Consider the following 25,018-nt stretch of genomic DNA (forward strand, 5'->3'; position numbering starts at 1 on the left):
ATGATCAGCATGGGGTAGTAGTCAGAGGGCCTGATGATCCTCCACAATCCTTCTGTAATGTTTCGGATATAGGCCCCTGTGCGGCAGCGCACCTCCTGGTATGCCAGGTCAGAACAGAAGATGGATGCCTCTGTCTCCCTCAGAAGGGAGTCACTGACAACCACCATCCTTCGTTTCCTCTTGGGAGTGATGGCTGTGATCCTCCTAGCCTTGGGAGGTACATGGTTTGGGATTAGGGCACCACCTGGGAGGCAAGAGAACTTGAGTCTAGTTCCTCTGCTCCAGTCACTCTTTCATTATTTATCCACAGTGGAACAGCTTCAACAGCAGAGACTGAGGCCCCATGTCAGAATATCCCATATCTCAGTGGGATTTAGAGAGCCCTCCTGGGAGGTGGGAGTCGCCTCTTCAAATTTTTTGGCAGTGAGGGAGGAATTGAACCTGGTTCTCCCATATCCCAGGTTCTAACCACTAGGCTAAAAGTTAGAATGTGGGCACCACCATCACCTTCTCTTCCAGCTGTTTTTTGTGGTGTGAGGCAGGAATCCTTTTTCATTCCCTCAAGAAATGCCTTGGGTTCCACCTGACTCCAGGCAGTGAATTAAAGTTTGTGGCTCACTAAGCAGAGAGAGGCACTTCTCTGAATTCTGGACTTACACACCTATCTCCAAGAGAGGAGCCAAGCTTAGCACACATTCCTGTCATTGGTGTCTCCCATTATCTACCTTAGGCAGGCCCTCCACCTACCGTGCTGGTTGTTGTGGATTGCATTCTTAGATATCTCTCACCATTCATTGTATTGAGAGCCTAGGTAACTAACTTGACTTTGTGGATTGCAGTGTTTTTCTAGGCGCCTAAAAGTTAGATGGTGTGATGCTGAGCAAGCTAATGGTTAAGTCTCTTTATGGATCCTACCCCAAACCAATTCCAAAAATAACCTAATCTTGCTAGAATGCCACTGTAAACAGCATATGCAACACCCCAACCAATTGTTAAACCCAGTGAACATCATACCCCTCTCCAACCAGCTCTCCTTATGTCCAAGCATTACTCAAGCCTAGGGCTTACCTTGACTTGATGACACAGGTTAAAACTACAACTGCCTTGTCTTCAGTATGATTTTAACACATGCTAAGATCACACCATATTTTCCTAACGAAGACCAGCCCAAATATGTCAGTTTTAAAAGTAAAAATGAAAAGGTATCTTTACTACATAAAGAGACAAAGATTTAAATCCCATGGTGGCTGAAATGATCAGTGAGATTTGCTGTGTCTGTGATTCAAAAATGCTGCATTCTGTACCCACGGACAGTAATTATAACTTCTTAATGTATGTAATTTCATTTTATGTTGCAGTTTTCACGAAATGGCCACACATGACCTTCCTGCCATAATAAACTTTATTCTGCAGAAAACTGGGCAAGAGAAACTGTATTACGTTGGCTATTACGTACATCTTGGGTACGGTAAGAGAAATCAAATTGTTGTCATCAAAATTAGAGCCTTACTGTATTATCTGCTGTATATAGTAAGTGACAGTTCCTTTCCCAAAAGCTTATAACTTAAAAGATAAGATGTAACAGGAGGGTGAAATAAACAAGTGATGAGGGAAAGAGGACTGGGTGACAACAACAATATGTTTTAGCTATCCTACTTGTGTGTACCATTCATAGATGTAATTAGATGCACTAGCACTAATAAATAACAGTGATATCAACTAGCTATCTGCCTTGCAGATGGCAGTTTTCTGTAGGCATCACAACCAATGGGTAAGGCATGGTCAGATCTGAAAGCGGGGAAGCACTGTGCTTGTGTGCACTTTAGCTGGTAAAGCTTTAATTGCTAGTGACACGAAGTTAGCACTTAAGGATCTAGTAATATGAGAACTCCCTAAAAGGTTCTTAATTTCCCGGGGGACTTATGATGCTCACATTTTCAGTCAAGAACAAATATGAAAATATGATAACTTATTCAAGGTCATGACCATTGAGTTTCCATAATTTTTGTTTAGGGTAGAGAATGAATATCTTCATCTCTCTCTTTATAATTGATTATTAAGGTTGCTGTGTTGAAAGTGCATTGAAGTGCAACTGAAGAGACCAGTTTTTGAGCTACACAGAGCTCTTCTTCAGGTCAGGTCAGATTACCTTTCCCAGACCTGAAGAAGATCTTTTGCTCTCTGTAGCTTGCATGATTCATTCTTCGATCATTTTTTGGCAGATCTTGCACTTCTTTGTTTTTGTTTTATATTTTACTCATCATAGGTTGTGTGAAGATGTGTACTGTTTCTTTAAATCTGTAAGAGGAAACAGGGCAGGAGGGGGCTTGGAAAGGTTTTAGCAGAGATTCTACGGTGAAGGATATAGAGCAGGAGAGAGAAAATTTAGGAATTATACCATTTTCCTTATTTCTAAGAAAGTTCCTTATTCAGTGTGAGAAGAATGCAACACTTTCATTGTCATGTGTCAGGGTGGGTTGGTCTTAGAGGCTTCGTAGAATAACTTCATTGTTCAGAAGAGTCTTGAGGGAGGAGAAATCTCCTGGACTATTTTAAAATGAATTAACTAAAATTGTGACTCAAAAGGAGATTTAAGGATCTCTGTGCTCCATGTATAAAAGAAATAAAATTGTTTATTTCTGTCCATCACTGATACCTCCCACTCCATGGCTTTTATCAGTCCCCTACTGCTGCAACTCTTGGCACAGTATTTTATTAGAACACTGCCAGGGAGGAAGGAGCTAAGGGGAAAATTTACAGTCCTGGAATCTGTAGCATTGTGCTTTCCTGCACATGAAGCCATGCTCCTCCACACCCCTGAGCACTCCCACTCCCTGCTACGGTGAGTACTATGAGTATATAAACCATCATGAGTGTCACAGACTCGCTGCGTCCCTCAGCACCGCACATCTAAATCTCCCCTGCATCCAGGTGGGCTCTACCTGCTCCCTCTCTCCAGACCCGAGTCCCCCTGCTTCCCAACTGGGCATCTAATATCACCTCCCCCAAGCTTCGCCTCTGTCCATTGTCTTCTGTCCAGGTAAACAGGGTCTCCTGGGCCTCCTCTCTGCTGTCCTCTGTCCCCTCTGGCTGAAACCGGCTGGTCAGGTCACTGGGGTCAACTCTTTGCAGCAACATTGTCCTCCCCCTGGCCAGAACTGGTTGCGACTCCCAAGCTGGGCCTCCCAGTCACCAGTTGCTGGGGTATCCATTCTCCAGGCCATTGGTCAGGGTCCCAAGTTCCGTTGCAGGTCCTCTGTGACAAACTCCCCTCTCTCATCACCTCGTTAAACCAGTAACAACCAGGGAAACTGCGTCCCACCCCAACTGCATGTAAACCGTTGGGAAAAAACCATGAAAACCCTCCACTTCATCACAATGAGTAATGTCTTTGCGTTTTTACAGACTATTCTCAGCAAGAAAGAGTTGTCTGTGAAGAGAGAGATTGAGCAAATTTACTGTTCAGGTGTGCCACTACAGAGTATTTCAGAAGCTTTGTTCCTTGGTCTTTTCTGTCTTTGGGGGTTTTAATGAAAAGAGTCTAAATATGGTATGGGTTTAGTGATTTAAAATGAACTAACTTTTGTTTGGCCACGTATGCATGGATAATTAATTTCTAACAGCAAAATTGGCCTCTTTTCATTACCAGTGGGATCCCCGTGTAGGCTAACATGTTGACACTGCCTCCTAAAGTTTGTGTGTGGCAGATGAGGGAGTGCAGGTTGGCTGGGATGTTGTAGGATGGGCCGGTCCATTTGTTTGCCCTCACTTCAGGCAGGAGTAAATGATTACAGTAAGCACAAGGCAGTGGAAAACAAGGCCCTTAATATCTTGAAGTATTAGTCTCTGCATTCAAATGCACTGTGTGAACATAATGCAATACTCCTCAGTCCAAAATCTTTTACTGAACATAGGCAGAATCACTTTGTTGTTCTGAAACCACTTGAACTTTGTAGGTTTGAAAGTTCTTTTTGAACTCTGACATTATTGGGTTCACATTCCAGCAGGAAACAACTGTGAGGGCATCAGGAAAAATAGAGAGGGAAAAGAAAAAATAATCTAAGTACAACATACACCCAATGTATAGCCATATAGCTCTTTAAAAGCCACACACATACACACTCAATAGTACGTAGCAGCCAACCTGCAAAAGAACATGAGCATAACTGCTGCGGTGGGTGGTGGTGGTCGGGGACTCTCTCCTCCGGGGGACTGAGTCATCTATCTGCCGCCCTGACCGGGAAAACCGAGAAGTCTGCTGCTTGCCAGGGGCTAAGATTCACGATGTGACGGAGAGACTGCCGAGACTCATCCAGCCCTCGGATCGCTACCCCTTCCTGCTTCTCCACGTGGGCACCAATGATACTGCCAAGAATGACCTTGAGCGGATCACTGCGGACTACGTGGCTCTGGGAAGAAGGATAAAGGAGTTGGAGGCGCAAGTGGTGTTCTCGTCCATCCTCCCCGTGGAAGGAAAAGGCCTGGGTAGGGACCGTCGAATCGTGGAAGTCAACGAATGGCTACGCAGGTGGTGTCGGAGAGAAGGCTTTGGATTCTTTGACCATGGGATGGTGTTCCATGAAGGAGGAGTGCTGGGCAGAGACGGGCTCCATCTTACGAAGAGAGGGAAGAGCATCTTTGCGAGCAGGCTGGCTAACCTAGTGAGGAGGGCTTTAAACTAGGTTCACCGGGGGAAGGAGACCAAAGCCCTGAGGTAAGTGGGAAAGCGGGATACCGGGAGGAAGCACAGGCAGGAATGTCTGTGAGGGGAGGGCTCCTGCCTCATACTGGGAATGAGGGGCGATCAACAGGTTATCTCAAGTGCTTATATACGAATGCACAAAGCCTTGGAAACAAGCAGGGAGAACTGGAGGTCCTGGTGATGTCAAGGAACTATGACGTGATTGGAATAACAGAGACTTGGTGGGATAACTCACATGACTGGAGTACTGTCATGGATGGTTATAAACTGTTCAGAAAGGACAGGCAGGGCAGAAAAGGTGGGGGAGTAGCACTGTATGTAAGGGAGCAGTATGACTGCTCAGAGCTCCGGTACGAAACTGTAGAAAAACCTGAGTGTCTCTGGATTAAGTTTAGAAGTGTGTGCAACAAGAGTGATGTAGTGGTGGGAGTCTGCTATAGACCACCGGACCAGGGGGATGAGGTAGATGAGGCTTTCTTCCGGCAACTCACGGAAGCTACTAGATCGCTTGCCCTGATTCTCATGGGTGACTTTAATTTTCCTGATATCTGCTGGGAGAGCAATACAGCGGTGCATAGACAATCCAGGAAGTTTTTGGAAAGCATAGGGGACAATTTCCTGGCGCAAGTGCTAGAGGAGCCAACTAGGGGGGGCGCTTTTCTTGACCTGCTGCTCACAAACCGGGTAGAATTAGTGGGGGAAGCAAAAGCGGATGGGAATCTGGGAGGCAGTGACCATGAGTTGGTTGAGTTCAGGATCCTGACGCAGGGAAGAAAGGTAAGCAGCAGGATACGGACCCTGGACTTCAGGAAAGCAGACTTCGACTCCCTCAGGGAACGGATGGCCAGGATCCCCTGGGGGACTAACTTGAAGGGGAAAGGAGTCCAGGAGAGCTGGCTGTATTTCAAGGAATCCCTGTTGAGGTTACAGGGACAAACCATCCCGATGAGTCGAAAGAATAGTAAATATGGCAGGCGACCAGCTTGGCTTAATAGTGAAATCCTAGCGGATCTTAAACATAAAAAAGAAACTTACAAGAAGTGTAAGGTTGGACATATGACCAGGGAAGAGTATAAAAATATTGCTCGGGCATGTAGGAATGAAATCAGGAGGGCCAAATCGCACCTGGAGCTGCAGCTAGCGAGAGATGTCAAGAGTAACAAGAAGAGTTTCTTCAGGTATGTTGGCAACAAGAAGAAAGCCAAGGAAAGTGTGGGCCCCTTACTGAATGAGGGAGGCAACCTAGTGACAGAGGATGTGGAAAAAGCTAATGTACTCAATGCTTTTTTTGCCTCTGTCTTCACTAACAAGGTCAGCTCCCAGACTGCTGCGCTGGGCATCACAAAATGGGGAAGAGATGACCAGCCCTCTGTGGAGATAGAGGTGGTTAGGGACTATTTAGAAAAGGTGGATGTGCACAAGTCCATGGGGCCGGACGTGCTGCATCAGAGAGTGCTGAAGGAATTGGCGGCTGTGATTGCAGAGCCATTGGCCATTATCTTTGAAAACTCGTGGCGAACCGGGGAAGTCCCGGATGACTGGAAAAAGGCTAATGTAGTGCCAATCTTTAAAAAAGGGAAGGAGGAGGATCCTGGGAACTACAGGCCAGTCAGCCTCACCTCAGTCCCTGGAAAAATCATGGAGCAGGTCTTCAAAGAATCAATCCTGAAGCACTTGCATGAGAGGAAGGTGATCAGGAACAGCCAGCATGGATTCACCAAGGGAAGGTCATGCCTGACTAATCTAATCGCCTTTTATGATGAGATTACTGGTTCTGTGGATGAAGGGAAAGCAGTGGATGTATTGTTTCTTGACTTTAGCAAAGCTTTTGACACGGTCTCCCACAGTATTCTTGTCAGCAAGTTAAGGAAGTATGGGCTGGATGAATGCACTATAAGGTGGGTAGAAAGTTGGTTAGATTGTCGGGCTCAACGGGTAGTGATCAATGGCTCCATGTCTAGTTGGCAGCCGGTATCAAGTGGAGTGCCCCAAGGGTCGGTCCTGGGGCCGGTTTTGTTCAATATCTTCATAAATGATCTGGAGGATGGTGTGGATTGCACTCTCAGCAAATTTGCGGATGATACTAAACTAGGAGGAGTGGTAGATACGCTGGAGGGGAGGGATAGGATACAGAAGGACCTAGACAAATTGGAGGATTGGGCCAAAAGAAATCTGATGAGGTTCAATAAGGATAAGTGCAGGGTCCTGCACTTAGGATGGAAGAATCCAATGCACCGCTACAGACTAGGGACTGAATGGCTAGGCAGCAGTTCTGCGGAAAAGGACCTAGGGGTGACAGTGGACGAGAAGCTGGATATGAGTCAGCAGTGTGCCCTTGTTGCCAAGAAGGCCAATGGCATTTTGGGATGTATAAGTAGGGGCATAGACAGCAGATCGAGGGACGTGATCGTTCCCCTCTATTCGACATTGGTGAGGCCTCATCTGGAGTACTGTGTCCAGTTTTGGGCCCCACACTACAAGAAGGATGTGGAGAAATTGGAGAGAGTCCAGCGAAGGGCAACAAAAATGATTAGGGGTCTGGAACACATGACTTATGAGGAGAGGCTGAGGGAGCTGGGATTGTTTAGCCTGCAGAAGAGAAGAATGAGGGGGGATTTGATAGCTGCTTTCAACTACCTGAAAGGTGGTTCCAAAGAGGATGGCTCTAGACTGTTCTCAATGGTAGCAGATGACAGAACGAGGAGTAATGGTCTCAAGTTGCAGTGGGGGAGGTTTAGATTGGATATTAGGAAAAACTTTTTCACTTAGAGGGTGGTGAAACACTGGAATGCGTTACCTAGGGAGGTGGTAGACTCTCCTTCCTTAGAGGTTTTTAAGGTCAGGCTTGACAAAGCCCTGGCTGGGATGATTTAACTGGGAATTGGTCCTGCTTCGAGCAGGGGGTTGGACTAGATGACCTTCAGGGGTCCCTTCCAACCCTGATATTCTATGATTCTATGATCTCACTCAAGCATTTTTACTTCTGTCATCTAGACCTGCTTTGAACAGGTTTGGTAGACTCAGTGGTGAAAAATATCAGTACCCAGCTACGCTATCATTCCTGTTAATTCTGCTAGCTGGTGAGAGATGTAAAAAAGTCTTGTGTAGATGCAACTTCCACTGACTCCCTGTCTAATTCTAGGTCTATTTCAAGGTCCTAGTTTACATTTTTACAAATCTCACTGAGTTAGAGTATAGTTCAAGCCTTTTCTATGATATGAAAATTATCTATTTCTAGTGATGGTATAGGCCAGCAGCAAATTACAATTCTTCTCCCATCCTGCCCCAGAGCAAAGAGGAAGCAGGGAAGGAATTAAGACCAAGAGCAGTGTCTCCAAATCACAATGCATGTGGGGAAGGTGCAGCTGGTGACGTATTCCTGGCTCAGGGCTGTGACTAATGCCAGAAACTACGCCAAGTTAACATGTACAAATCTCTCTGCTGTAGGCAAGGCCTGAGGCATCTGTGTAGAACCAATCTCTTTGCACAAGTATTTCCGGAATAAATGTGGCTGCAGAAGAGCCCAGCATTTCCTCTCCTACAGAGGAATTGAAGTATAATTATCACTTACCGATGCAGCGTCAGCCAGGGAGGAATGTTGATTGGTGACATTTCAAACAGAATGATTGCTTTTTCCTCTTGGTAGGATACCTAGATAGAACAGAGATGACGTGGATGAAAAATGCAGATGTAGGTAGGACACAGGCTTGTGCCACTCTAGCTTTGAGTATCATAGAGGCTGAGATACTTCTCTAACGCATTACACTAGCTGCCCTTTTCCCTTTAGCTAGACTATTTGACTTAATTAAATCACCCTTACAAAACAAGTTATATTAACAGGACCCGCTCCCCCCCCCCCCCCAAAAAAAAGCTCTGTGAACTCAAGCGATAGTTTGAGAGGTTCTAGTTGCAAACTCTGTGTCTACACTAGCACTTTTGTCGGTATAACTTATGTCACTTAGGGTTGTGAATAAATGCCCCCCTGAGTGGCTGTAGAGGTGCAGACCCACTGTCATGGCGCCTCCTACTGATCATACTGGAAATTAGCTCTTTTGGACTACCAGGGCACCTTTTACTAGCAGTATCTCACTCACCATTACTTCCACTTCCTCCACTGTATGCACCATCTGGATCTGCACCTCTCCCAGACTGCAGTGTCCTCTTCAGGGCACAGCCCTCCAGCTATGCCCCAGCCTGCTGTCTCTCCACTTTTGGGGGACAGGCAGTCCTCAGTCCTTCCACTTGCCTCAATGGCCAACTGCAGTCTCTAGTCTAGCCCCTGGCTTCAGGGGCAAACTGCATTCTGGATTTAGGCCACCCTACTCATTGGCAAGTAGGGATAAATGGGGGAGGGACTCAGGCCCACCCACTACTCTGGGTCCCAGCTCAGAGACCCTGTAGCTGGCTGCCACTTACTACCCCTCCTCCTATTCCTGCTGCCTACTTTCCCTGGGCCACTTCCCCTATAGCCCTAGCACCTTCCCTGGCCTGGCTTCAGGGCCTCAGTCTGGCATGGTCAGCCAAGAGATCTCCTATTGCTCCGCTACTGCAGTGCTGGGCAGGGTATCTCCAGTGCTCCTTGGCAGACAGTCCTTCTCCTTTGCCCTCCAAGAAGAGACTGCCCCTTGCTCTGCTGAGCAGCCCTTTATATATGGGCTCCAGAAAGCCTTCTCCTAATTGGCTTTCCCAATAAACCTTTTCCTGATTGGCAGGGTTCTGCGCAGCCTCTCAAAGGCTGCCTTAATCCTTCTCCTGCCTGTGTGAGGCAGCCACCCCACCACAGTGACATAAGTTACACTGACAGAAGTACCAGTGTGGACAGTACTATATCAGCAGGAGACGCTCTCCTGCAGACATAGCTACCACCACTCGTTCAGGGTGATTTTATTATGTTGATGGGAGAGCTCTCTCCTGTCAGCATAGAGCGGCTATAGGGGAGACCTTACAGCAGCACCTCTGTAAGCTCTCCAGCGTAGACATGACCTTAGTGTCATCCATCTGTAATCTATACTTTATCTAAATCTCTAGAAGTGCCCTGATCACTAGTTTCACAGAGGTGTTGCCATCTTGTCAGTTTGAAATATTTTGCATGACTGGAGTTTGGGTAAATGGGTCTAATTGGAAACTGAGGTTTTCATTTCACATGGATTATGAGGTTGAAAAAGTTAATATTCGTTGTTTGGCATGGCAAAAGCTTGGAAAAGGCATGGCTCTGTAAAACCCTGCAAAAGTCACAAAAACAAAATGAAAAGACTCACAGGATCACATTAAGCAAAATGTCCTTGATTTTGCAGTAAAAGTTATTCAAAGCATGCCAATAAAAATGAGCAAACAGTTTAAAACCACTAAAATCCTCTGATTATTCGCCATATTCCACGGTGCTGGACATACAGTGCCAGATTCTGCCACCCTTATTTTAACTGCGGAGTACTTCATGACACTACCTACCGTGTAAGGGTCTACTCAATGCGAGCAAGTGGGGCAGAATCAGACTCAGATTTGTAACAAATTATGGAAGAGTATTGCTAAACAGAGGCTGGCCAGGATTCCAGGATTTGTTATAGAAACCTTAAGTCATGGTTTTGTCATGAAAGTCAAAATGTTGTTACAATCATAAAGGAACAACCTTACTCAGAGGGAAACTGAGCTGAAGTTACTATGTTTTTTCTGGTTTAGAAAACCATATGGATCCATAACTTAGTTCAGATTTACTTGAAAATTGTCAGTCTCACTGAATGGTTTGCAAAACTTCTGTCATAGTGGAGTTCATTACATATATCTGAACAGTGCTGAATATAGTTACATTTTTGTAGAACTAAAGTGAAAATGTGTACTTGTGGCACCTTAGAGACTAACCAATTTATTTGAGCATAAGCTTTCGTGAGCTACAGCTCACTTCATCGGATGCATACTGTGGAAAATACAGAAGATGTTTTTATACACACAAACCATGAAAAAATGGGTGTTTATCACTACAAAGGGTTTTCTCTCCCCCCACCCTACTCTCCTGCTGGTAATAGCTTATCTAAAGTGATCACTTTCCTTACAATGTGTATGATAATCAAGGATGAAGTGAGCTGTAGCTCACAAAAGCTTATGCTCAAATAAATTGGTTAGTCTCTAAGGTGCCCCAAGTACTCCTTTTCTTTTTGTGAATACAGACTAACATGGCTGTTACTCTGTAAAGTGAAAATGTTCATTTAAAAAAGTTAGCTCCGTTCTTGGAAATGAATCCAGTTTTTGTTTGTTAGTGGCAGTATTCCAGGTCCCTTTCAGTAAGACTTTCTAAAGTACAGATATTTTCACCTTCTGTAGTTATTGAACTGAATGGTATTTAGTTTAAGATGAATTGAACTCCATCCATTTCTGTCAGAAGATAAATGTCTAAAATGTTTTCTTGCAGAGTCGCATTGATATCTACCTGTCACGCTTTCCAGATTCAATGTCTGTAAAAACTATGCTCCATTGGAGCCAGGTAGAGTTTCTGAAATATAAAATGGCTTTTATATTATTTATTTATATAATATTTAAATATTATGCAGCCAATTCTGATATTTTATATTCTCATGGGTCCTGTCTGATCATACTTGAATTCGGATTTATTCATGAAAGAGAGAGAACTACCTGAAATTTTACATCTCAGATCCTTGTTTTGTTTTGCCCTGGCACTGGTGTTAAGATTTATTCATGCAAAATAATGTGCAATTTTATTAACTCTGACACTGAGTTCAGATATCATTGCCATATAATCATAAATCATTATCATCATACACAACGTAAACCACCCCCTTAAACTTAATGTTCTCTTTCATTAGAATTTAAAAAAGAAAATGTGCAAAGATCAAAATATTAAATTTTCCACCATGGCTACCACTTGTGTGGCTGCACCAGTGAGTAACTTGACATAAAATGCTAGTCTAGACACAGCCATAAAGAGACTTCTGGACTTGGACATTTGATATTTTTTGGAGCTTGTGGGGAGCAGAGAGGACAGGCTTTTGTTTGTGCTCTTTGTTTACATTTTGTTCTCTCTTGGGACTGAGAGAGGCCAGACAGAAATTCATCTTCTCCAACCCATCCTACTCCAAATCTCCAATTATGCAACCAGTATAGGTAAGCCAGGCAAGGTGGATTAGTTTATCTTTTGTTTTATGTGAATTTTCCCCATGTTAAGAAGGAGGTTAATTCCTGTTTTCTGTAACTTTAAGGTTTTGCCAGAGGGGGATCCTCTGTGTTTTGAATCTGAATACCCTGTAAAGTATTTTCCATTCTGATTTTACAGAGGTGATTCTTTTACCTTTTCTTTAGTTAAAATTCTTCTTTTAAGAACCTGATTGCTTTTTCATTGTTCTTAAGATCCAAGGGTTTGGGTATGTGTTCACCTGTACAAATTGGTGAGGATTATTATCAAGCCTTCCCCAGGAAAGGGGGTGTAGGGCTTGGGGGGATATTTTGGGGAAAGACGTCTCTAAGTGGTCTCTTTCCCTGTTCTTTGTTTAAAACACTTGGTGGTGGCAGCATACTGTTCAAGGCCAAGGCAAAGTTTGTACCTTGGGGAAGTTTTTAACCTAAGCTGGTAAGAATAAACTTAGGGGGTCTTTCATGCGGGTCCCCACATCTGTACCCTAGAGTTCAGAGTGGGGAAGGAACCCTGACAAGGATGTGCATGAATAGTTTGTTGCCATGTGTGCAGTAGATTACACAACTTGGGTATGTTATGAAGCATGAGATCTTCAGCCTTTTGCCTTCATCTACACAGGAAGTGCACCATTAGTCCCCTGCTCTACACAGTGTATGGCTTTTTTTTCTTTCTTGTGACATACCTGAAGGTGAAGTGGGTACCTTGCAAACAGATAACTAGCTGGGTCTCTGCTGGAAGGCATTTACCATCTTCAGTTTATACATCACATAACAAAAAAGGGGCACAAAAGGAGCAGGTGGATTTGGACAGGGTTACATAAATTAAATCACGTGGAGACTCATATTCCTGTATAAGTGTTTGCAGGATAGGGGTCTCAGTTAGTTCATGTGATCACCTTAGTGAGCAGGACTCCTTCTTAAGGGCTTGGCTACACTTGCAAATTAGAGCGCATTAAAGCAGCCTCAGGTGCCCTAACTCACGACCCGTCCACACTGGCAAGGCACTTAGCGTACCTGGACTCTGCAGCTGGAGAGCTCCTGGTAATCCACCTCCACGAGAAGCATAACGCTTGCTGTGCCTCGGCTGAAATGCCCCTATGTCAGTGTGAACTAGGTGTTGCATTACTGCGCTCTGATCGGCCTCTGGAAAAAATCCCATAATCCCCTTAAGTCAAGTGGCCACTCTTGTCATTGTTTTGAACTCAGCTATAGGAATGTGGATATGCCCTTTCAAAGCTCCGTTTCTGACAGCCAGCTGCTTATCTGCTCCAGGACAAAGCAACCATTAGTGTGGAATGTTGCTTGCTGTGAGTGTTTGAGAGAGAGGCATGGTGGAGGGGGGTCTGCTGCTGTCAGAACTTACAAGACAGCATGCTGACATGCTCGACCCCCCCTAAACCCTCCCCTCTCTCCCCCCACATACACACAACACACTCCCTGTCACACTCCACCCCATTTCTCCCCCCCCCCCCATTTGAAAAGCACATTGCAGCCACTTGCATGCTGGGATAGCTACCACAATTCACAGCTCTGTGGCGTTGCAAGAGCTGCTAATGTGGCCATGCCAGTGCGCTTGAATCTGACAGTGTGGACACACTGCAGCGCTTTCCCTACTGCGCTCTCCGAGGGCTGGTTTAACTCACAGCGCTCTACACCTGCAAGTGTAGCCATGCCCTAAATTTCACTTTAATACATGAATCAGATCACATTCCATAGACTTCATGGCAGAGGTGAGTCATTAGGTGAGATATAAATAAGGAGAGGGGCTGATGGATTGGTAAATTACATAACATATCTTTACACTAGGAAAGGCAGTCCATGGTAAAAGAATATGATTTTTTAAAAGTGTGTGTCTTTACTTCAGTAAAACTATTCATGTGCTTAAAATTAACCTCTTCAGTCAGGATATGGACATAAGAGTTTTAATGCAGCTTTAATGAGGCTTCCTATAGCCAGAGGCTGCTCAAAGCATCACACCTGTCTTCTCTTGCACAGCTGAGCACAGTAGCTGACCTGTGTGGGGAAGCAGCTTCTTCCCTTTGATGTCTTTCTGGAACAGGAGTGATAGCAACAGTCTATCAAAGGTAGAACAGTGCTTCCCTTCCTAGCCCAGCCTCTACAGTCAGCTGCCACAGGGAAGCAGCTGTGCTGCCTTGAAGAGCCACTGATTGTAGGAAGCTGAATGAAAGGCCATTTAGTTGGGGTCTGAGAGAAGGAGATAGAAGAGGGGTGGGAGCTAGAGCTGTTGAAAGCATTGGCTGTTTGGGGAGGAAACCTCTGTAAGAATTTTTCCTGGAGATCCCCCCAGTATCATCCCATGGGAAGGAGCAGGAGGATCAATACAGGAGTCAAGACTTGCCCTGTTCACCAGAAAAGGCTACCTGGCCACACCCAAACCCGTGTCTCCATCCTGTGTTTTAGCATCCAGTGCCCAGTAGAACACTTCCCCATTCCCCTCAGCCCCCTTGTAATGCGACTTCATTATAACCATGCTCTCAGGGACTCTCATTGGCCATATGAGGGAATGGCTTAGCAAAAAAGTTAATACAGCCTGGGCCTATATCAGTTTTTCAGAGGATACCCCCTAGGAATGAAGGAGAGATGATATGCATCTTACCCTGGTGCTGGGCTACCCACTCCTTTGCCCAGTCCTTCCAGCATCCTCCACAAACAATGCATGATGGGGCTTCTATAGGGAAAGGAAGGGAAACATTGACATAGAGATGGCTGAATCTCCCTAGAGAGAGCCACACCGCGAAGACGCCCTCACACATGGATCAGAGTGGCATGAACTGGGTTCATATTGGTCTGAAAACCAGTGTGAGAGGAGAATAAGGTCTAAAATAAGTTATTACAGACTTTAACAGAAACATTTATCAAAATATTGGAATAAATTATTTGGTTAAAACAAAATACCATGCACACTCACTGTTACAATATGAAAACAAAATATATGTATAGATAATAAGATAAAATAGTAATCTCATTCCAATGGACTAAATTTCCTTTCCTTTCCTTATTATTAATAGATCCATTCTTTTATAACAGAAATCTTATAAAACTTGTTTACAGCTTAAATAAACTTATTATGTACACAAATACACAATTATGAATTGGCCTTTGGAAGTCCCTAAAGCTGTATTAACAAGATTTGCTACCAGTTGCTTTCTTCAGCTTGTAGTATTGATCACATGTTGTGGTTGATGCTTTTCTATTCTTCGTCTTCCGTATCAGTTAAAGTCTTTCATTACCGTATGTTTAGGTCCAAACTTCTGTTTTTCTTACATTTAGATATGTAACCTGTTTTACTTCTTATATCAAAACTCTCTGTTATTAATCTTTTTTCTTTTTTCCTTGAAGTTTAATTGTGGCTATAGTTGAAAGGGTTTCTCTCCCCTTACTTTAAGAACTTTTTTTTTTTTAATACTATCAGGTTTGGTGGCTGGGAATGACCCTGTTCCAGCATATGCCAAAAAGTTCCACCAGATTTTCTAAGTAACGATCTTTGGATCTTCTCCCTTGTAGAGCCCTGACTGATGAGTACCAGAATTCCCCACACTTTTTGATACCAGTCAGTAGTTTCAGGACAGTAACTCCTCTTCCACCATCTTGCTATAGTACTTCTAGTGGCAACTAGGAGATGAGTGATCAGTTATTTCTGGCTTTTATAAGATGCAGAGTTTTCAGGACAACTTAATAAAAATACTTGAGCTATCTGACAGCTGACATCCTGATTTCCCATATGGTTTTCCAAAATGTTTTAATTGTTGACCTCTTCCACCATATATGGAGAAATCATCCTATTTTGTTACATTCTCTTTAGCATTTGCTCTATCCCTGTACCATAAATATGTTTAATTTTAAGGGGAGTGAGAAAATTGATAAATTTAATGTAATTTTCTTTTAATAATGTGTTTATTGAGGAGTGGGGAACACTGCCCCATATATTTGCCCATTCCTCGATTTTGGTGTCTTTGCCTATGTCAACTTTCTATCGTTTCATGAACATACTTATTTGCTGTAAATTACAGTGATTACTTAGTATAGAATGGAAAGTAAGCCTTTGTGTTTCATGGATGTGGAGTCGTTTTTCAAATTCTGTCAATCGATGGACAGAATTCTAATGGATTTCCCTGTCTGATATTAAAGAATTATTTCATATGTCTCAAAGCCATGAAGAGGGATATTTTATATCTCCCTAGTCCAACTACATTATCAACTATAACTGAATCAACTTGGATAATCTCCAAGAGTTCTCAACCATCAACTTTAACGCTCTGGTTTACAGAAGGTTAATTGTTATATTGAAAAATCTATTGTATTTCTGTTGGTTCTTTGCTTAACTGCAAACACCTTCTTGTACCAGTAAATCAGTGGGCATAGAATCTCAGAAAGAATATAATTCTGATCAATGTAAGAATGAACACAGAATGCGAACTGTGGACCAGTATTGAAATGATGCACTCAGTCTTAGGGCTGCATGACTTTTTTAAAAACCCTTCTGGTTGGTTGCCTTATCAGTCTGGAATTAAATTTTGAAAGTGAAGCAAGCAAGTATTTTAACAAGATCACGATATCAGTCTCCATTCTGAAAAGCTGCCTAGTGTCTCCTTTTTTAATAGAAACAATGTCTAATTAATTTCTAATGTTTCTTTTTAAAATCCACTATTCATTTTGATCGTTTCAGGATACTTTGGGACAGAACAAATAATAAAGAATATTAAAATATGTATATTTTTCTTTCTTAGACATTTAAAACAAGAGAATTCAGATATTTTGATTATGGCAGTGAGGAGAATGAAGTTAAATCCAACCAGGTAAGAAAAATCTGTGATCTCTTAAAAGTAAAAATAAACAGAGTACTACAGCAAGAATATTTCTAGTGAGGGAATAAAGTGAATTGGTATATTAGCTGCATGGAGAGCTGGATTCCTGTCTGATTGTAGTGGAAATATCATCTTAGTTGATTTATTTGAATTATTCAGTACTCTGCTCAAAATATTTTCACCACTGCAAATTCTTTGGTGTTTGTCCACTGTCCCTGTCCAGCTGTTGTTTTTCTATTGACTTTCCAGTGAAATCCATGAAACTTAATAATGTTCTAGCTACATCTAACAATGAAATAGTTGCCTTCTTTCTGGATGCACCCAGAACTTCAGGCAGATATCAAGCCACAGATGAATATTTTGTGTTTAAAACTTACTACCTCACAGGCTTTCACTTTTAAAGGTGTTTAATTTGTTTTCCAGATTGAAGCCCCCTTGTATAGGTTAGAAAATACGAAAGTTCCAACTGCACTGTGGTATGGTGGCGAGGACTGGCTTGAGGACCTGGAGGATATAATAATATTACTCTCACAAACCTACAGTATGAAAAGTATATTCCTGATTGGGCCCATTTTGATTTCATTTGAGGTCTCGATGCTGCTGAGCGAGTATACAGTGAAATCATTGATCTGATGCAGAAACATCCATAGAATTGCATATTAGTATGGTAGAATTAAGCAGGATTTAGAAGGATTCCTATGAAATAAGCATTGTTTCTGAACTAATTGTAGGGTTAACAAAGGTGTTTGCTATGATTCCTTGGATTTGCACTACTTGTCATTACCATATTGTCTATCCTGCAGGAAATTCGAGGACCTCCTCAAGGATCTGAATTTGATTTCTTAGAGGAGAGAGATTTTTATGGCTTCAAATTTATCCCATGCCTAGAAATGTGTTGAACAATGAAAATGAAAATCCTAAAAATTTTAATATTTCAATGTGAAGGTGGAAATTTCACTTTTTGTGACAGTTGTGAAAATTCACACTAAATAATATAGCGGGATTCATTTTCCTCACGTAAGTGACTGATTCAAATAACATTAGCCTCAGCCATACAAAATTTCATGTGTTTGTTTGAATGTTTTCAACAAGAAAAGGTAATTTCATAAAGTGATATTCGGGGGGCACAAAACCAAAAAAACTGCTAAGGTTTTGGTGGAAAAAAATCATGATTGTTTCAGGACACAATTTGAGGCCTATTTGTTTCTCTTAGCTTTAAGGGATTGGGAAGATTTTGGCGGGAGATGATAATGCTCATAAATGTTTTTGGCTGCAAGGTTATGTATGTATGCTTATTGCTAAAAGGAGAGTCCTGGAGTTGTTTGTAACTGTATTTTTTAAATATGTCAAGGAGAATCCAGAGAAAAGGATGGAAGTGTATGAAATGAGTGTATAAATAAAAATAAATCAAATTAAACCAATACACCTTGCTTAGCTGTATGTGTTACTTATTGGGTTTTACCACTTTGCGTGCTTCACTCATTCATTAAATAACTAGAAATTAGAAAGGCCAAAATGGAGAAAACAGCAAAGGGTGGGGAAAAAAAACCCAAGAGATTCTTTAACTATATCGGAAGCAGGAAGCCGGTGAAAGGTTATTCCACATCTTGCCACTGTGAGGTTCTTATGCCATCCTCTGAAGCTGCTGGTTTTGGCCACTATTGGAGATGAGGACACTGAGCTAGCTATTCCTTGCATTTGATCTGGCAGGGCAATTCCAAAGTTTTCACTGATAAATGGTGCCATTTAGACACAGGCCAACATTGGGAGTGATTGCACCTCCTCAAGGGGAGCTCAGGAAGGCACAGTCCCCTCCCCAAGTTTCCTGGAATGAAGGGGGATCCTTCTTTCTATTGTGGGAGGTGGAATTGGCCTCACCTCTACCTCACAACTTTGGGGTCAGTGTATACCCCTCAGGCTCGATAGGGGAGTAGTTCCTGTGATCAGGGAGCTCAGAGACTGAGTTGTAGAGGTCTCCTTGTATTCTCCTCAAGCACCCATGTGAAGGCCACATCAGTCTGGCCCTATATTATCACATCACTACCAGCCCCAATCCTGCAAATCCCTTATTATGCTAAAGACTTAATCTCTCAGTGCCTCAATTCCCCACTGGTAAAATGGGAATACAAATGCTTCCTGTCTCGTCCCCCTTCTCAGTCTTTATTCCTACAGTTTAACTCTGTGTGATGTTTTCAGACTAGTTTATTCACTGAAGAATGCTGGTTTGATTAACTTGAAACTATTCGCAAATTTGACACAAATCTCCTGAATAGTTTTGGCCAAAAGAATTTTTTTGGGTTAGATTCACAAAGGGATTTAGAAGCTATTCACAAAAGGGGGGAACGGCGTGGTGGTGTGCTGCCTGCAGCCTGGTGGTTAAGGTACTTATCGGGTATATAGGAGAGGCTGGTTTTAATCCCCACTTTGGATTAGAGAGTTGAATCCAGGTATCTCCCTGCCCAGGTGAGTGCCCTAACTACTGGACTAGAGGATATCTGTCAGTGCAGCTCTCTGTATCTCCTGTAGAAGTGCTTCACTTTGTATGAAATTCTTGAATACTCATTGGGCCAGAGAGAGAATGAAAATGACTCTACTTTCAGAGATGGGATGCCAGCTCTTATGCATTTCTGCAGTGATTCAGTATCAGCCTAAGGGATCGGGAGGGCATTAGGGGGCTGGAGCACATGACTTATGAGGAGAGGCTGAGGGAACCGGGCTTGTTCACTCTGCAGAAGAGAAGGGAGGGATTTGATAGCAGCCTTCAACTACCTGAAGGTGGGTTCCAAAGAGGATGGAGCTAAGCTGTTCTCAGTGGTGGTAGATGACAGAACAAGAAGCAATGGTCTCAAGTTGCTGTGGGAGAGGTCTAGTTTGGATGTTAGGAAACACTATTTCACTAGAAGGATGGTGAAGCACTGGAATGGGTTACCTAGGAAGGTGGAATCTCCATCCTTAGCGGTTTTTAAGGCCTGGCTTGACAAAGCCTTGGCTGTGATGATTTCGTTGGGGTTGGTCCTGCTTTGAGCAGGGAGTTGGACTAGAATACTAGATGACCTGCTGAGGTCTCTTCCAACCGTAATCTTCTATGATCAATTATTCAGTCACTTATGCATGTACTTAACTTTAAGGCTACTGTATTACATGTTGGCTGGATACAAACTAGTTTAAATTTAATTTTCTCTTGTCATGTTCCACAAAGCAATCGCTGATCTGTGTGCAGTGCCCAAGTTGTAAAGGGTGCTAAGATGTGTCTCATCCCATATAAAATGTTACTTGCATCATGTAACATAATGTAATCACTGTAATCTGTGTCTGTAATCACCACAGTCATTGACCTAAACCAACAGCACAAACATGAAGACTTAGCTATGAAGCTTTTAGTCAGATCCTTGTCCAACTCAGTTAGTTGCCGCTGTGCCTGGGAGCTGGTAAGGGCTTTTTCTGTGGCATGGCTAAACCACAAGTAAATACACAAACTTAAAATGGACTTTGCATGGGCCTTTTGTATGAGTAAATCTTAGCTCACTCCAGTGTCTATGTTAAGCAAATATAAAAGGGGGCAAGAGCAGGGCCAAAGTGAATCTGTGGTGTTTATTAGTTTCAGAAAACATTTCATGGTACGCCCCCCGTTCTAGCCATTAACAAGCCAAACACTTCTATGCTTAAACTGCATGTTTTAAAAAAGAATGATTTTATTGCACGCACTAGCATATCAACAAATGTCAAAGCACTGGGCACATATTCAGCAGGAGTGGTGTTTTCTGCCAGTTACCCTATTGCCTTCCGTGGCACTGCATCGCTGTAAATGAGTGCAGAATTTGGCCCACACAGTGGTCTACTTGCAGGAAGGAATATCATAGGATTAACAATCAGTACCCGTTTCCCAGTTATGTTCACTCAAAATATAATGTTGACCTCAAGCTAGATTTATTCTTCTTCGGTTTAATCAGCTTAATCAATATGTATTATTGTAGAATGACGAACAAATCTATGAATATGATAAGGAAATAATATATGCAGTCAGCAAAGTACAATCTATTTTATCTAATTTATTAAATTCTTCACAATCTTTGCATGATTATAACTTTTGGAGACATCATATCCCAATCTGGTGTTTTAGAGGAGAGATTACTGAATAGCCCCTCTATAAATACAGTGGATGAAGTTAATAGCAAGCCAGAGATTAACTACTTTTGGTTAATAGCAATGTTATGCCAGGAGCCGAGTCCATCCCATTGACATTAATGTTAATGAGATTTGGATATTGGCAACAGCCATGCTGCTTATCAACAACTTTTCACCTCTCCCTACTGGTCCTGCCCTGGTATTGGTTGCCTGGGCTTAGCACATCCCAGCACTTTCTTCCCTGGCTTCAGCCTCACAAACCTACCTGTCTCTGGGGACCCACTGCCCAAATAGTAGGTAATGGACTGGGGCACCTGCATCTCCACCCAGCCGGGAAGCCCCTGCTGGAATCCCGGCACTATAGGTTGAGAGGGGAGGTTTCAGGCAGGGCAGGAATGTGGAAGGGCGTGGGGTTTTCCATGGAAATCTCAGGGAAAACTTTCTAACTGTGAGAACAGTAGGACAGTGGAACAGACTGCCTAGGGAGGTCATGGAAGCTCCTTCACTGGAGGTTTTCAAAAGGAGGCTGGATAGCCACCGGTCTTGGGTGGTCTAGACACAACAAATCCTGCATCTTGGCAGGAAGTTAGATTAGATAACCCCTTATTGTCCCTTCTAACCCCATGGGTCTATTATTCTAAATATTGGCATTAAATATCACTCCTACCTCCATTGCTCAGAAATGCTCCTGAAGTGCTCTCAATCCTCTGAGGATGGTTAAGAAGAAGGGGTGGGGGGGACCATACAATTACTTTACACTTCAGCTATTAGGACCCAATGACAGCAACATCAATGTTGATGCCTAAAGAAGCTGGTGAGAACATAGGGAAGCACACCTGATACTCCAAAAAATGCTTTGGAGCCATTTAGAGGGCAATTTAAACTGATCAAGGAAGACCTGTAGACCATTATCATAGACATCAGATGATATTTAATCAAAACAGGTGGTGGCTAAGAAGGGGGATTAATAATGCTGTGCAGGGAGCTTATAGTAACACAGAGACAAGAAAAATAATTTGTCAACATTTACAAACCAGAATTTAGGTACTTAAATCTGTATTTAGGAACCTCAATAAGTGGCCTGTTTTGCAAAGATGCCAACATCCAGCAGCTCTCATCAAGGCCCTTCCTGGGAATAAGTTTTGAGAAGATTGCGGTGAGAAAATTCTATAATATCTGAATACTTCATGCTTCTGTGTCCACAATGAATCTGGGTTCAGACCTGAGTATGATACGGACATTGCACTAGTTCTGTTGGTTAATGTTGTGCTAATGATGGATGAAAGTCAGGTGGCCACTTTGATTTTGTCAGACTGATCAGCTAATATTTGGAACCATTAACACTATGATATTTGTCGAGTCATTAGCCTCTGTGATAGTTTTCATTTTGCTCCTCCTTTCAGCAATAAGGGAGGAGCAAATAGATTATTTATCCTCTAAAAAGAAATATTGGATTGATCGCTTGAGAAGTTTGTGATTTTTGTCCCTCTTATGTGAGAAATTGTGGACCTTTGTCTCTGGAGATATCTGAAGAGAGCAGGAGTCACCCACGAGTGGCTTGACTTCTTCCGAGCAGAGAGATCCCAGAGGGTAGTACTGAATGATTACAGTTTTGCTATGGGGGCTCTGTCTTTCTGTAAGACTATAGCTTGCTCCGATGCACATTCAATGGAGAATGTAAAATGGAGATAAAACATTTTATTATTGATTCTAATACTGCACTTATACATGTGCAGAAGTATGATTCTGTTTTTTGAAACCTGAAAATATCTGTATTGAAGAGTTTGTGGGCTAAATTTTGCTCTCATTTATTTTTTGGCAAAAAACATACTCTACTAGATACACATACTGCTTTGACAATTGCTGATATCCTCACTTATTGAATAAATAATTCTTTTGAAAAAAGTCCATATTAGACATAAAATAATTAGGTGCATTAATGACTGGAACTGCGCACATACCATGAAACATTTTCTGTAAATAATGCTACCATGAATATGATTTTGCCCTGCTCAGCTTTGGCCCTTTTTTGAATTTGTTTAATACAGACATTGGCATGATCCAGTTGTAGTCATGATCGTGGAAAGTACATTTTAGTTTAGATATGCAAATATTTGTTCTTGGTTTATTTTATATATGTTGGGATTTTTGTCAACACAACAGTGGGAATAGATTTACAAAAGCCCGGATCAGATCTTTGGCAAAGAAGTAGTCGAATGAACTAGATAAGAAGCTAACCAAATCCTTTGTAACTAAGACTATGCACACATGTGCTGTTGTATTTTATCAGTGACTGGTGATGATAGAAAATTACAGGTTACTATACATACACACTGTAATTAATATATTTTATATGGACATATGGCACTGATTAACACCCTTCACAACTTGCACAGATCAGCAGCTGCTTTGTGTGAACATAAGAGAAGATTAAATTTAAATGAGTTTGCATCCAGCCAACATATAATATAGTAGCCTAAAGTTAAGCTTGTGCATAAGTGAGTGGAGGATCCATGTCTTACTGAACAACGGCGGAAATACATTAAATGACATCACATGCCTGCATGTGGAGGGGAATTAAGGCATTTAATTGCACAATAAATATGGTTTTAGTCATCAGTGGTGTTTAGTGATATGCACCTACTTTAATTGTATCACATAATAAAGTACTGCATGTCTGTCACTTCCTGTTTCTCTTAACACTGGTGTTGACTGAACTGCTGTCATTCAAGCATCCAAATCCCATCTGATGCTGTGAGTAGACTCTGGTTGGTAATATCTTTTCCTTCCTGAACTCAGGTTTACATTTTAGATTCTCTTTTGGAGGCAAAATATCTGATAAATTGTACCTCAGTCACTTGGTTTGTGTCACATTCGTAGATGGTTTTTGACAGGTCCTTATATGGAGTTATGGTGAATGCTTGTAACATTTCCTCAGAAGGAATGAGGAGAATTGACATTGCAACTCCTCTGGTCTATATATTTTGTGGGGGAGAAAAGATTGTTGGAATGAGGGACAATAGACGGAAAGTTTCCTCAGGGTAGATCTGTTCCTTTTCATAGATTGAGACATTACTTAAAGTTATTGTAAGATGTACTATTTACAGTACGTTACAAAAAGTGCGTGGCCCAAAAGAGTATTCATCTGAACTGAGCATGATACTTTAAATTGATATAGGCGAGTATTTTGAGTTCTTAATATACCATTCAACAGTGGGTTCTTTTTGTGCTGTTTTCAATCAAACCTAACTTTCAGTCTTCCAACTTGCGTTGACGTGCCACTACTCTGTTTGTTTACAGCATGTTTATTTTTGTAAAATTCTGTGGTACTTTTGACTCCTCAACAAAGTGAGGGATTGGTATCACAGCATAGAATCAGGGAGAGTGATTGCAGGCTATATTAAAGTCATGCTTTTTAAGCACATTTGCTATTCTGGTCATATTATAAATATGTCTTTTATTGGGAGATGTGATTACTATACGGGCCAAGTAGTATGGAGGTTTTATGATGTATTCTTGACAAATTTATAAAAAAAAAATTAATTTGAGAAATTTATAAACCTGGAAATAATGGTTTATAGTAGTATGTTAGATTATAAACTCTTTGTGGCAGGGACCATGTCTTCCTATGTGTTTGGTCAAAGTCCAGTACAATAGGCTCCTGATCCACAATATATTATTAAGTAATAATCAAATAACAAATGTATAGATATGGCCATAATCTGACTGGCATGAATGCATTCCTTGACATATTTTTAATACTTCCTTTTATTGTGTTTCTGTGTTTAACAAAACATAAGACACTAACTTACATAACACCTGTCCTGGGTATAAAGCAATTTAACTGCTTGGTAGTGCTGAAGGTATAACAGTTGTGATAGACCCAGGCCAGTGGGGTACAGCAGAGTAGCAGAAGGCAGATATACTGGCCACTGGATTGACAGTTTTCTGTTCCCTGACTGACCAGAGCAGGGGCTGCTCCAGGCTAATGAGAACACCTGACTCCGATTAACCTGCAAATAGTCAGGTGAGGCCATTAAGCTAATGTAACCACCTGACTCTAATTAAGGCGCCTCTGATAATATAAAAAGGCTCACTCCAGTCAGGCAGAGAGGAGCTAGAGGTGAGGAAGTGTGGCTGAAGGACTGGTTAATGAAGACACTCTCAAGTAATCGGTAAGGGTGAAGAAGGGAGAAGCAGGACAGCTGTGGGGAAGTGGCCCAGG

At 42.3% G+C, this 25,018-nt stretch overlaps 1 pseudogene; it reads left to right on the top strand.

The window, feature by feature from the left end:
• Positions 1-18,089, top strand: part of LOC125640384 (lipase member M-like) — a 32,670-nt pseudogene extending 14,581 nt beyond the window's left edge.
• The last annotated feature ends 6,929 nt before the right edge of the window (positions 18,090-25,018 follow it).

This window comes from Caretta caretta, chromosome 7 (assembly GCF_965140235.1).
Source record: "Caretta caretta isolate rCarCar2 chromosome 7, rCarCar1.hap1, whole genome shotgun sequence".
Classification (NCBI taxonomy): Eukaryota; Metazoa; Chordata; order Testudines; family Cheloniidae; genus Caretta; species Caretta caretta.